This window comes from Lactuca sativa, chromosome 4 (assembly GCF_002870075.4).
Source record: "Lactuca sativa cultivar Salinas chromosome 4, Lsat_Salinas_v11, whole genome shotgun sequence".
Lineage (NCBI taxonomy): Eukaryota > Viridiplantae > Streptophyta > Magnoliopsida > Asterales > Asteraceae > Lactuca > Lactuca sativa.
The window spans coordinates 39,747,471-39,761,623 of NC_056626.2; the positions used below are offsets into that span (position 1 = coordinate 39,747,471).

At 34.4% G+C, this 14,153-nt stretch overlaps 1 non-coding gene across 1 annotated transcript; it reads left to right on the forward strand.

Moving 5' to 3' along the window:
- The first annotated feature begins 8,642 nt into the window (after window positions 1–8,642).
- LOC111917772 (small nucleolar RNA R71) lies at window positions 8,643–8,749 on the forward strand. Its single transcript, XR_002859004.1, has one exon. It is a non-coding gene; the product is annotated as a small nucleolar RNA R71 (small nucleolar RNA).
- Window positions 8,750–14,153: the final 5,404 nt, after the last annotated feature.

A 14,153-nucleotide genomic window follows, 5' to 3' on the forward strand; every position in this document is an offset into this window, starting at 1 on the left:
AACAAAAAAAAGAAGTCTAGGTTTCATATTTTGAAGTTTTACAGCCAAACCCATGTTTAGCGTTTTGATCATAAAAAAAATATTCAAGTCCAAATAGGATGTTATCGACTTTCTATTGATTAGACTCACTTTCCTCAAAAAAAATTGTGGTGATTTTCTCCAATTCATAGCATAATGGCCTCTATAGCCCCCACAAGAAAGGTTAGTGAATCTGTCAAGATTTCAAACTTTTGACAAAGATCACCAAATACATCAAGGATTAATACAAGGAATTGAAAATAGATATGGATGGCAAGAAAGCGATATATACCTCTTCGAAATATGGTATATTTCTAGGAGAGATGATGAAAGAAGAGGACTTGGACTTCTTTTGGTGATCTCCCTTCAAACTAGCACCAAAAACTCTTCACTCCTACACTAGATCTTCACAATCACTTCAAGCAGGGAAACCACGCCTAGAACTGACTTAAAAGGGGCATGGATGCTACAATTTTGGTTTTGATGGCTGTAATATGGAATTATTCCCAGATTTATGGTTTACTGATGATTAAATATGAGTTAACTTTCATTTTAGCTCCTTAGATTGTGAGAAAATGATCCCTGACCCCTTTATATGATCAAGCATCATTTTCTTGCACATTTTCCCCTAGAAGTTAACTTTAGCCCAACATAAAATGTAAATTAACGGAAAGACATAACAGAACTTACCTTGGTGACAAAATGGAAAAGTTCGGGTCTATACAATGGGGTTGTTCCATCAATCCAAGAAGCCATAGAGATTTTCTCTGATAACGAAGGTGCGATTTCTTTGACAAAAGAACCAAAAGATCATGGGAGATCAAGGCACATCGAAAGAAAATTCAATTATATCCGACATCAAGTTGAATAGGGCATGCTCGTGGTGAATCGTGTATCATCATAGGATCATCTTGTCGATCCTCTCACAAAGGGGTTAAGCAAGACCAAACACTTCAAAAATGCTATGAGCATTGGATTAAGAGATGATATTAAGCTTTAGAAGTTAGTTGATAGGTTTTGAAAATATTTAACAAATAAAATTGTAATTGTTTTTGGTGATTAAATAATAGAGAGTTATTTATGAGATCTAACTACCATCTTCAATTGTTTTATTCTTGTGTTTCACTTTGTATGTTTTACTTCCTGAATATTAATCTATTCGAAATGCTACAATTGGTCATACTACATCCTACAAGAACACCAAGATATGTCAAAGGGAAAGTTGTATCCCAACAACCTAAAATCTCTTCCATACCCCCCCCCCCCCCCCCCGAGAAACACCAATACCCAACATCTTACTTTTCCAGGACATTAATTTTGAGACTTGAAGAAAGAAAGAAGCAACACATAATGCTAATCAAGTTACAAGCATTGCGAAAAGACCATTCCCCTACAAATATCATGTCATTTGCATACATCAGATGAGATGTCATAAAGACATTATGACCAATATGAGATCCCATATACAAATGAATACATAACACCTTCTGAATAACAACATGTAAGCCTTCCATAACAATGAAGAACAAAAAGGAGACATAGGTTCACCTTGAAGAAGACCTCTACAAATATCGAACTCATATGTCGGAGTTCCATTGACCAAAATGGAGGAATGAACGTTCATAAGACATCCCTCTATCCACCTCATCCATTTACACCTGAAACCCATCTCAACCATAACCAAATCAAGAAAATCCTATCTCAAAGAATCATATGCCATCTAGAAGTCCACTTTAAACACTAAAAGACTGTTCTTCCATATTCTATACCACTCCATCACGTCACTAAGAACCATTGAATCCTCCATAATATTCCTACCTTTAATGAAAGCTGATTGCATAGAGAAGATAAAACATCCTATAACCGAACTAAGTTGGTTTGCCAACAACTTTCGAACAATTTTATATTAGCACCCAATCAAGCTAATCGGTCTGAAATCGGAAAAAAAAAACTTTGGGGAATTGATTTTGGGATTCAAAGCTAGAAATGAGGAATTACACCCATTAGGAAAATGAGATGATACAAAAAAATATTCAACAAAACGAACAACATATATATTAATTAGAGGCCAGAAAGCCTTAAAAAGGGCAAAAGAAAAACCAACTGGACTAGAGCATGATCCCTACCACAGTCTCGAACCACATGTTTAATCTCCTCCTGAGTGAAATGAACTTCCATACTATTAGCTTGCATGGAAGACAAATGATTAGGAAAATCAACACCACACCAAAACCGAGAACCCTCAGAAGGAGTAATCCGAAGCCTAAAATGATTATAAAATTCTAATTTGATTAAACTTGGTTCTTTAATCCAACTACCATCTTTCATAATACCTTTAATTGCCAAATATCTGCATTTTTATTTAGAATACCATGAAAAAAGCTAGTGTTTTCATCCTATTCTACAACCCATTTAACTTTAGATTTTTTCGTTAAATCTTTTGCATCTCAGATATGTAACTCAGTTAGTTGTTTTACCGACTCGTTTCTCAACGTCAAATCTTCTTTAAAAGCACCGCCTCGATGAACTAATAAATCAATAGTTGCAATATATGAGGAAACCTTATCTTTTTTCTCCTTATGAATGATTCAGGTAGAAGAATTCCCATTCCATATTACCTTCTTTCAATTTTGACTCTTATTTTTAAAAGCAACAAAACTTTTAACATCATCAATACCATCACTAGTCTAAGTATCAGTCGCAAGCTTGTTTTCTTCTTAATCCTGTATACGCCAAGGCTTCCATGCTAATCTGTAGAAGCCTCTATGCTGGACACGTGGCCTCGTCGTAGCATATAAGCAACCATAATGTGGGATTCTCTATATGCTCGTTTTCATCTCATCTTTTCCTTTATTAGCATGCGCCAACCTCCAAGTTTCTAGCTTCTTTGGTTTCAGTCCTTTCTCCTTGAGAATGTCCTTTTGGCTACAATATAGAATTCATAATTTATAAGTAGCAAATATCTTTATATTCAAAATATAGCTCAATTGTATTGAAAATAATGCATAAATCTATGTATAAGTATCGCAACATCAAAATACCTCACACTTGCCTTTTTCTTATCCTCAAACAAAACTTATTGTAATATTAAAACTTCATTTACCAATATCACATAGAATAACCTAAGTAAAATTCACCAACTATGTTTTACTTCAATGCATATATTTGTGTCTAATATTACCCAAGTACTTCCAAAATCCTAAATACCCACTTTCCTCATAAATGTTTCCCCTCTAATTTTGAAGAACATTCATTTTCACATTCCTTCGATTCACACCTTTTTTATTACCCCCTTCGTTTCAAAAGTTATTGCCACGTTTCCAAGCGACACGATTTAAAAAGAAAAATAATATACAATATAATTTTCCTAAAAATATAACTATACTTTATTTCAACTTCATATTTTTGTAGAACTCTTTTCTCTTTTTTCACTTTTTTTTTTATTTTTCCTAAATTTTTAGCTTTTCCACTTTTCTCATAACTTTAACTTTCACATAAATAAGAAAACAAGTGACTTTAACTTTATTTCACTAATAATAAATTTGTAGCTTTCTTAGAGATTCATTGGAATACTCAGAATTTTTTAGGTCACTAATGGAACCCATGACATTAGATGAAACTCATGTAGCGATTTTCTTTCCATCCATCTAAGATTTTACAAATAGGTGGATAGATATAAATATCCACGAGGGGAATACTCACCGAGTCTCAAAGGCCAAAAATTGGTCCCACTCTTGAATTGTTAATTATTTATCATGTATAACAAGACTCAAAATACAGAAATTAAACATATAATACTTGGAAACCTAAACCGCTTTATTTTAACTCGGGACACAGGAGATAAATCGTCGACTGGTAGAATTTTATTGGGATCTAAACATATATCTATTCTGAAACATATTATGTCCCTCAAACTACACAAGGTGTCGTTTTCTTCTCATGATTTCACTAGGACTGGGAAGCCACAAATACATTATAACACAAAAGCATAACTAAATCGTAGAACTCTCAAATTATCCCACATAACACATAGCAAATTAGTTCCAATTTTTATAAAATGTTCTAGATTTTTAATCAGTTAGACCATTTTTCAAGTATATATGCTGGAAAAAAATTTAAATCTAGCCATTTTCTAGTAATAATACCAAAAATCAATTAATGCTTGATATCCTAGTTTGGTTCCCCATACCCACACTTAAAAGGAACGGAATCGCCTTGGAAAATACTCGTAAGCTTCAACGATTGTGGTGGGTAAGCTTTGATATCTCAAATTGTAGCTAGAAACTAGACCTCTACTTCTTAATTTTCCAAACAAATAAGATGATGAATTTTGACTTCAAAAAGGCGGTGCAAAAGATTGCGTAATAATGCAATGTGCATTAGATACGACATGGGAAAGTAGGTGACACATAGTGGCATCGAGTTTGAGAAAGTCAGTATCGTGATCTGGTGAATCTCCACGATGTGGAAATATGTCCCCCACATCATGTGAACTGATAGTCTTCAAAAACAGCTGCTGCCAAAAATGCAGCTTATGATATTTCTTCACTTCACTTCTATTCTGCATTAGACTCTTTCTAAACCCTTTTTAAAAAGGATAGTCATTCACTCGTCATCCTCCTTGTCGTGTGCTCCACTCATTCCAACTCCACCATGTGTCACCTACATTTTGCTCCAAGATGGACAATAAGGATATTGGTTTCCTAAAGGTGGTGGCTGTGTAATGTTAAAGTGTTGCACCATATTTTCCATAGTTTCACCAATCCAATTCATGTTAAAATGCATCCTATCCAAATAAGCCGCCATCATATCACCTTGAGAAGGCCCGACACCCATGGGTACATTGGTTGGTGGTTAACCTTGTTCTACACCCCTTTGACATACATTTTGACGCCTTCATGGTCTTCGCTCTTCATCACCTCTAATTATAATTTCCGGGTCATTAGCCAAAGTAGTATACCCAAATTCAAGATTAACTATGATTCTTGTTGTTTCTAAATTAAGTATTGTGAGATTATTCCTTGGAATAAGAGTTAGAGAATAAACCATGTGCAGGGTCAAAATTCCATATCATCTCGCAATTCGGGTCATGAAATGTCCTCCAGTAATAGGCTACCTTCTCTTGAACTAACAAAATTTTCTCCTAAAAACCGGGCCAACATGTAATGAATGTTACAGAAAACCCCGGGAGTGATGATTCTCCATAAATAGAAAAGATTATGGGTTGGAACCTTGTCTCTATGCCTTTTGTAGTTAATGATAAAGGTGATAAGGTGATGGATAAAATGGTGAATGGGAGAACGAATATAGATTTCTTTAGAAGACTTTGAATCATACAACATATTCATAATTCTTTTCCATAACACGAGATCTTGGATTCCCGCTGAAAAATCCCGAGAATAAGCTTGCAAGAACATAACAAATCAAGGAGACATAACTTCATTTCTCTCATATAACCCCATCCTCCATGCAAATTCCACCAAGCTACACTCCCGATATTCCCTACCAAGTTGGAATGTGAGTGCTTGTCCAAAGTGTGGGTCCTCCGTGTTCTCTTGAAAGTTGATGGTGGAAAAGAACTCAACAGAAAATTCCTGATAAACAGGTTCTTAAATAGCAAACAAGTTTCTCTACCCGTTACACGAAAATGAAAATCCTTCCCCGACATATAGTTTGTTCAAATGTTGATCCAACCGATCCATAATCCCAATATTTCTCAACCTTGCCTAGTCTATGACAGGTGTAATAGCAAAATCCATGTTGTGCAACCATCCCAGTCGTGACGACAGTCTAGGATTAGTTCTGCTAAACGGAGTCTGTTTTGACAAAATTCCTTCCAAAATATGCAAAGGGGTTTTGTCTAAACACCTTTCTAAAAAAACATTTATCAAACATGCATTTTCGATTTCACATTTAAATTTGAAAATTTTGACAACCTCTAACCTAAAATCGGACCTATTTCTAAAAAAACAAATGAAACCTAGAAAAACTAAGTGTAATAGAATAATAAAACCATACCTCCAAGTGGACTACACACGACAATAGAAGAAATTGGACATTTTGTAGAAAATTCGAAGTGTGGGGGCAAGAAGGAGTGTTCATGTTGTGCATTTAGTTTAGAAAATAGAAAATAAACATGTTTTAGTTATGAACTATCTCTTTCTGGTCCCCCCATTTCGTCAGGTCATGACAGTTTGTTGGTCACATCGTGATGAAAAATACGTATACCAGATCAAGGTTTTTCAAATCCCATGTCGTGGGTAAAGGATGTCCACGTTGTGAGGTTGATTAATTTTCAAAAAATCAAATTATATCAAAAACTTATTAAAAAACCATCATTATGCTCTTATCACCCTACACTTGAATAAAATTAGAAAATAAGGACGAGAGAACAAACTATCCTAAAAACAACTTAACCAAAAAGCAAAAAGTAAACTAAAATGTAAGGAAAAGAAAATGCAAACCAAACACAGGTTGCCTCCTAGAAGCACATCTTTTGTAGGAGTCGTGAGTTGGACTCCTTCCATTCTACACTGTGTCGGTAGGGAGCAGAATCTCCCTATTCCCCTTCAATTTGAGCCTCTTTCGTTTGTATGCCGCAACCCTTCTCTTGTACGCCTTTTTCGAATTCTCCTTCTTTTTCGGGTTTGCATGTTGTTCGTTCTTACACTTTATTCCTTTAGGCTTCTCATTTATCTCGTCCTTATTTTTATCTTCATCAATTTCCTTCATCATCACATCTTCTTTTTCATCTCCGAGCTCTTTATCTTCATTTGTCTCATGTAGCTTTTGAGGCGAAGTTTTAAATGCAAATACTTCAAAAATTAGTTGGACCAATGCTCATGGTTTTATACGAGTCAACTCTTCTTGCTTTTTTTAGCTTGTCCCAAATTTCAACTCCTCCTCATCAAAATTTCCATTTCTAGAGATCCATTAACTCCTTCCTGCTCTTCTAATTCCTTTATTTCTTCTTCTACTTCTTCATAAAATTCCTCAACTAGCATATTCATGAAACATAATTCATCTTTGCTCACTCGCGAGGATTTATTAGCTCCTGTTACTCCAAATGTAATTTCTTCATGTCCAACCCGTATTGTAAGTTTGGACTCACAAATATCAACTAAGGCTCTTAAGGTATTAAGTAGCGGTCTTCCAAGGATGATTGGCACCTCTTCGCCTTCGTTCATGTCCAGGACTACGAAATCAACTGGATAAAACAAATTTTCCAATTTTTATGAATAAGTCCTCAATAATACCATGAGGGTAAGTGCCTAATTGGTCCGCCATGTGTATTGCCATTCTAGTATTTTTCAACTCCGGTAAATTGATCTTTTGGTAAAATGAAAATGGCATTAAATTGAAGCTAGCTCCCGAATATGCTAGAGCATTTGTTTTTGTTGAATTTCCAAATTCACAAGGCAAGGTAAGGCGTCCCAGCTCTCCCATCTTTGTTGGTATCCCTTCCATGACTACCACTAAAAACTTTTCATTTAAAACCACATTTGATACTTTCTCCAACTCCTTTCAGTTATTATTATGATTTGTTAAAAATTTCTTATATGTAGGCATCTTAGCAATGGACTCAATGAATGGAGTATTAATCGAGAGATCCTTCTCTTGTTCTAGAAATCGTCTATACTCCTGCTCTAATAGATCTTGTTTGGTTCGATATGGGTACTCTAGAGGTGGATGATAAGGCTTAACTAGAAACTTTTTAGAATTTTCTTTCACATCCCACAACGTGGCAATGTAGCCTCCATGTCGTGGAAACTAGGTAACTTCACTTTTCTTTTTCTTCTTCTGCTTCTTTCGGCTGTTGATTGGGTTGCTTCTTGGCTGGTTTAAGGATCACCAGAGGCTCAAAATTATTCCCTTCTTCTGCATATATATCCATGACATGAGATTTTAGGTATGGCTCGGTGTTGGTTGGAAGTGTTCCCGGTAATCTTTCTTGCAAAAGCCTTGCTAATTGGCCGACTTTTTTTCTATGTCTAAAATACATGCTTGTTGATTACAGAGAGAAGCTTGCGGATCTCTAAGCACTGCATTTGTGGTATCATGTCTTTTCTCGCTTGCTTCCATGAATCTAGCAAACCCCGACTTAAGACCAATCGGGTTGGGCTTGTTTTTTATGGTAGAAGCCTCGACTTTGTTGTTGCAATTTCTCCTCCTTTTATTTCTTGTATTCGTCATAGGGCTTCCATTCTTTCATTGGCTTTATCCAATATTCAACAAACCTATCACCACTTGAATAACAAACTAAAGCCTTCATGTATCCATTTTCATCCAAATCATGATCCTTTGTAAGATGTGGTCCGCTACAATTGTCACACCTAACTTGTATCATGTGAATTGATTGCCCCATATCTGTGATTCTTTTATCCATGGTTTCAAGGTTTGTAATTATAGACATAATACTATCTTGACCTCCATCTCCATTTGATTTCCTTCTGGTGATATCCTCCCATGGGTTGTGATATTCCCTTTAGTGCTTGGCAAATTCATCAATAAGAGTTTTGTTAGTAGCTGGAGCTTTCTTTGTTATTAGCCTTGACGAATCTCAAAGTTAATGAGTGCACATGTTGATCCCATTGTAGAAAATGGAGATCTCTTGTTGCACATTCAAGTCGTGTTGTGGACAATTTCGAAGCAATCCCTTGTAACGGTCCCATGCTTCATATAATAACTCACCATCAGATTGTTGAAAATTTTATATATTTTTCTTCAATTTGGAAATCTTTGAAGGTGAACTAAATTATTGAATAAACTCTTTTTTTTAATCTTTTTCCCATGTAGTGATAGCTCTAGGTTCAAGTGATTTCAACCAATCTTTTACTGCTCCTTTAAACGTAACTGGAAGCATCCTTAGAAACACCGCATCGCATGTAACATTTGGTATATTGAAGTAATTTACAATTTCTAACACCTCGTCAATATGCCTGTATGCGTCCTTGTGGTCCTTCCCAAAGAATGATATGTCCTTGAGCATATTAAGGATGTGACCATTGAGCTCAAAGTTCGTCGCGGCTGGAATTTCGGGTGGTACTAGACTCGACCCATTATCGTCTCATATGACGATTGTTTTCTTCCATCGTCATTGTTGTTATGTCCCCCATTGTGTTGTCGGGTTCACTTTTTACGTTCTAACTGAAACAAAAAGGAAATAAACGTGTAAAATGAACAAAAATGAAATAAAAACAAAAAACTGAAAACATCAAATTCCATGTCGTGGCAAGTAGATTGCCACATCGTGGAAGTTGGTTCAACAAAAAATTAAAATAAAGAAGAAAAATATTTTTTTTTGTGGATTTTACCCCTCAAAAAGGATAATTAACTACTAGAAAATTAACTTTCAACTAAAATAAGTCGATCACCGATAACGACACCAAAAACTTGATGTGTTTATGAAACAAAGTTTTTAAAATTTATAATCCTAATTATCCAACTCAACTAAAACACAAATAGACAGTGTACCTAGTCACATAATAGTAAAGTAGAGTAACTAAGGAGTTGATTACATGGAAATAAATTATAGTTAGAAAAATTAATGCTAAAAACTAACCTAAGAAACAAACTTTAAAATGGATGTTTTTATCTAATTTTTCAAGTTCATAAAAACTTAAGTAAAATAGTCTACGAAAAACACTTTTAGTTAAAGAAAACAACTAGAATCCCCCTCCCCCCTTCCTCCTCCTTTTTTCCTATGTTTAATTTCAAGCAATGTATTAATTCTATTTGTTACCGAATTAGAAGTTACTAGTTATCATTATTAGACAAAGTAGCATATATCAATCTATGAACTTTAACCCTAATGATCATGAAATTTAAGTACACAAAATTGATTTTAAGATATATTTGGAGTATGCGTGAATAGATATAAGGAGTATCTATCTATGATCAAGTTAAACCATCAAGCTCATATTATGATGTAATAATGCTCTCTAACACAGTTAAGTAACTAACTTTACCACTTATACTAGAATATGGTCAATCTCTAACTCTATAAATTTAATGATCATAAAAAACTAGGTAAACAAGTTCATGCAATAAACGACTGTTTAACTACACAAAACTTGAGGGGGAAAGCAATAAAGATAGAAACTTTAACATGCTAGGATCCGATCTACTAAACACAAGCTAAAACCAACTTCATTAATCCATAAAAGTAGAAATTAACACATAATATTAGGGTTCTTCTAATCTAAATGAAAGCAAAGGGTTATTAGCATGTGATTACATCAGAAAAACACATAATCAAATAGCAAACTAGGTTAAACATTGTAAAATCTAGTAAAACCGAATGATTAATGTAGATTCCTTGCTTTAATCTCTCTAAAACTTTCTCTCCGATCGAATTCAGCCTCCAAGAAGGTTTTAGGTTGCTTTTTGGTCTAAGAAAATTGCAGCTTTGTAAAATCGCTCTCCAGGCATCCTCTGAAATTCGACATATTGGTGTCCACGTCGTGGCAGACTAATGTAGATTCCTTGCTTTAGCCTCTCTAAAACTTTCTCTCCGATCGAATTCAGCCTCCAAGAAGGTTTTAGGTTGCTTTTGGTCTAAGAAAATTGCAGCTTTGTAGAATCGCTCTCCAGGCATCCTCTGAAATTCGACATATTCGTCTCCACGTCGTGGCCAATAGTCTGCCACGACGTGCGAACCATCTTGATCCCATATACGCCAAGGCTTCCATGCATATCCTGAGAAACTTCTATGTTGGACACGTGGCGACGTTGTGACATATAAGCGACCACGACGTGGGATTCTCTATATGGTCAATTTCTTCTCTTCTTTTCCTTTATTCGCATGTGCCAACCTCCAAGTTTCCAACTTCTTTAGTTTCAATCCTTTTTCCTTGAGAATGCTAGTTTGGCTAAAAAAATAGAATTTAAACTATATAAGTACCGAATATCTTTGTATTTAACCAAAATATAACTCAACTGTATTGAAATAATGCATAAATATATGTATAAATATAACAATATCACCTAGCCATGTTAGCATGCATGTGTAAGTTTCCTATCTGAATGTTACATAAAGATTCCGATAAAATTTTTTGGTTCTTAATGTTAATGAATCTAACAAGCGCAAAAGTTTGGCCCAACTTGTTCTTCTTCTTTCCAATAAAAACATCAACGACAACACCTACTCGTCCACATATATTAACGTATAGATAGACGAGAAGGAAAATTAGAGTCATAAATTGTGATTACAATTTTCTCCGATTGATCTTCTTTTGAATCCATCTTGTATAAATGCTCTAGCTAATCTTTGAAATACATACTAGCATTTCTTACCTTGAACCGTAGTCCAATCATTTTCTTTCGTTGGACGAGGTAGAAAAAACGATTAAGAAAAACCTTCACTGACGTCCGAGTCTGTTGTGCCGACCTCTAATTCCGAAATCGTCAGAATGCTTTTATTAAAGGCTTATTTTTAGTAGTGTTTGTACCAAACAAATCCTTATGTGATGTAATAGAGAGGGCGGCCTCTATCCAGTCACTCATCCAACACCTCAAGCTTTTCTTTCGTTGGTTCATCTCATTGACATCAACGTCTTAGTCACCTTAGACATAATGATTTTCAACATTTAATTTTTAGTAATCAATTTCCTCTTACAAAATATAATAATTGTAGTTTTTGTCCTACATGACAATTGAAAAAATATGTTCGTTTACTGTTTAGTTAATCCAATTATGTTGATAGTTTTACATTTCCAAATTATCATTAGGATGTATGTACTTCTACCATTTAAAGTGAAAAAATACGTTCGTTTACTATTTAGTTAATCCAATTATGTAGATAGTTTTACATTTCAAAATTATCATTAGGATGTATGTACTTCTACCATTTAAAGTGCTATTGGCAATACATATTACATTATCGTTCACGATCACTTTGTGCGTTTTCTTTGGGTCTATTTGTTCTTAGAAAAAAATTATAATGTCTTTTTTAGATTTAATTACTTTCACAATCATATTAAAAATCAACATCTTGTGAGTTGTGACATCCATACATTTCAATGTAACAATAGTTGAGAATAAGACAGCTCTCAATTCCATTCCCTTTGCGACACTCGCGGTATCGGTGGGGATAATAAACACAACTTTTGAATCAAAGAAACGAGAATATGATTTTCTCAATATAGCCTCTTATAGAAATGCATTATAGTGGCAACAATTTTATGTTGTCATAAACGCATATGAAATTTTCATTTATATATGTCCTTTTTTTTTTTTGGTAAAAGCCTTATCTAAAACCATACCATCAATGTCCTACCAAAAACAAAAAGTTTGTTTTGACGTTTAGACATTATTTCATAAAATATTCGTTACAATGTTTAATAATATAACGAGTATTAGATTATTAAAAAAAAAAGCTAACCTTTCTTGGTACATTGCTCCAACAAGAAATTTCAAAACTCCCATCCGTAAACAACAATGAATTATCCTATACTAGTGCTGAAAATGCAACCTTGTTTTGAGTGGGATATCGATGTAGAATCTTTAAACGTGTTAAACTTACACGTAGTCGATTTAACTTTCTATTTTATTTTATTTTTCGTCACTAAAATAGGAAATGTATTAGTGTTGTCCCTTATTCCTAATCTCACGAGTATCCAAAAGTTGCCTGTGTCATATAGATAAGAGTAAAACTAAAATAAGGATGTTTCCCCTTTTCTATTTCTTAGGCTGGAGATTTTGCCACAATCCCTTACCACACTCAAGGAGTGGTACACCATGAAGAGAGGAAAAAGAAAGAAGAGAGAGATAGAGAGAGGGAGGAAGAGTGAGAGAGAGGAGCGCTCCCAAGAATAGCCGCACACCTCAAACTGCACTCCCCAAACCGCATAGGGGGGCGGTGTTCCCTATACCATATAGGCGCCATGTCATTCTTATCGCACTCTACTCTCCATAGCCTTATGAGTTTTCGATATCTTCTTCCTCAGTAGTTAGTCCCCACATAAGTGTTTTATGTTAGAATTTGGGTATCAAAGTCGGTCGTATGACTATTTGAATTTGGGTATCAAATTGTGGCGTATTATAATTTTGTAAACTAGTAAAGATTTAGTGAAAGAAAACAGTTAGAGTTTTATTGATGAAGAAATGTATAATATACAAAAAAAGATAAACAAGACTATAAAAACCATCTAGTATTAATTTAGTTAAATAGCTAAATAAAAGGTCAATAACTACAATAACCCAATAAGATACCCTTCCCCCCCCCCCCCCCCCCCCCCCCAAACTCACAATACCATAGAAACAAACATTGGGATTTTGTCTTGCAAGAAACGAAAATAAGAAGCAGGTATGCCAACACTTATATCCGCAACTGCAAGAAACCAAACAATCTGCATTGAAGCAGCCACAAAATAATATGCATTAAAGCAACGATACATAACAATTCGCATCACAAGAGGCGACAAACAAATAATAAATTTGAGTGAAAACATCTAGAGTTTCATTATTCAGTAAAAGATGTAATATAAAGAAAGATAAATAAGAGTATAAATAGAAAGACTATTTAGGGTTAATATAGTTGAATGGCTAAATAAAAGGCTCATTACTAAAAGAGTCCAATAAACTTGTTATTATACTAACACATTTGAATCTTGATTTTTGATTGATTTTATAAAATCATTTACTTTGATTAATATTTCGATCCTAGACACATGAATTCTTAAAATTCAATCTAGGATAACTAATCAAGTCACTTTCAGTTTTAAGTAAAAATTGAAGACACACTATAATTAGATCATATGGGTTGTTTTTAGTGAGACAAAAAAAATCCAAAGTTTCATTTCTATTTATAAACATAATGTCGGTAAGGTTGACAAAATAAGTTTTTGGAAAATTATAGCTGTCTATCTAGAGGGTGTAACTGTTTTTCTGGATTTGCAAAGACATCAACACAACCTTGGTCATGGAAATCAACTTGGTTGAGGAATAAACTTTATCGTGGAATCAACTTTGTTGTGTAATAAACATGGTTATGGTATCAACCTTAGTAAATTTATTACTTTCTATACTAATCTATTTGCTTCGAGACATGGTTTTCGACTACATTCCAAATCTGCAAATCCGTAGACCTTTTACAGTATTGCCCCAAACTCATGAGTGAACCGACATTGACTCTA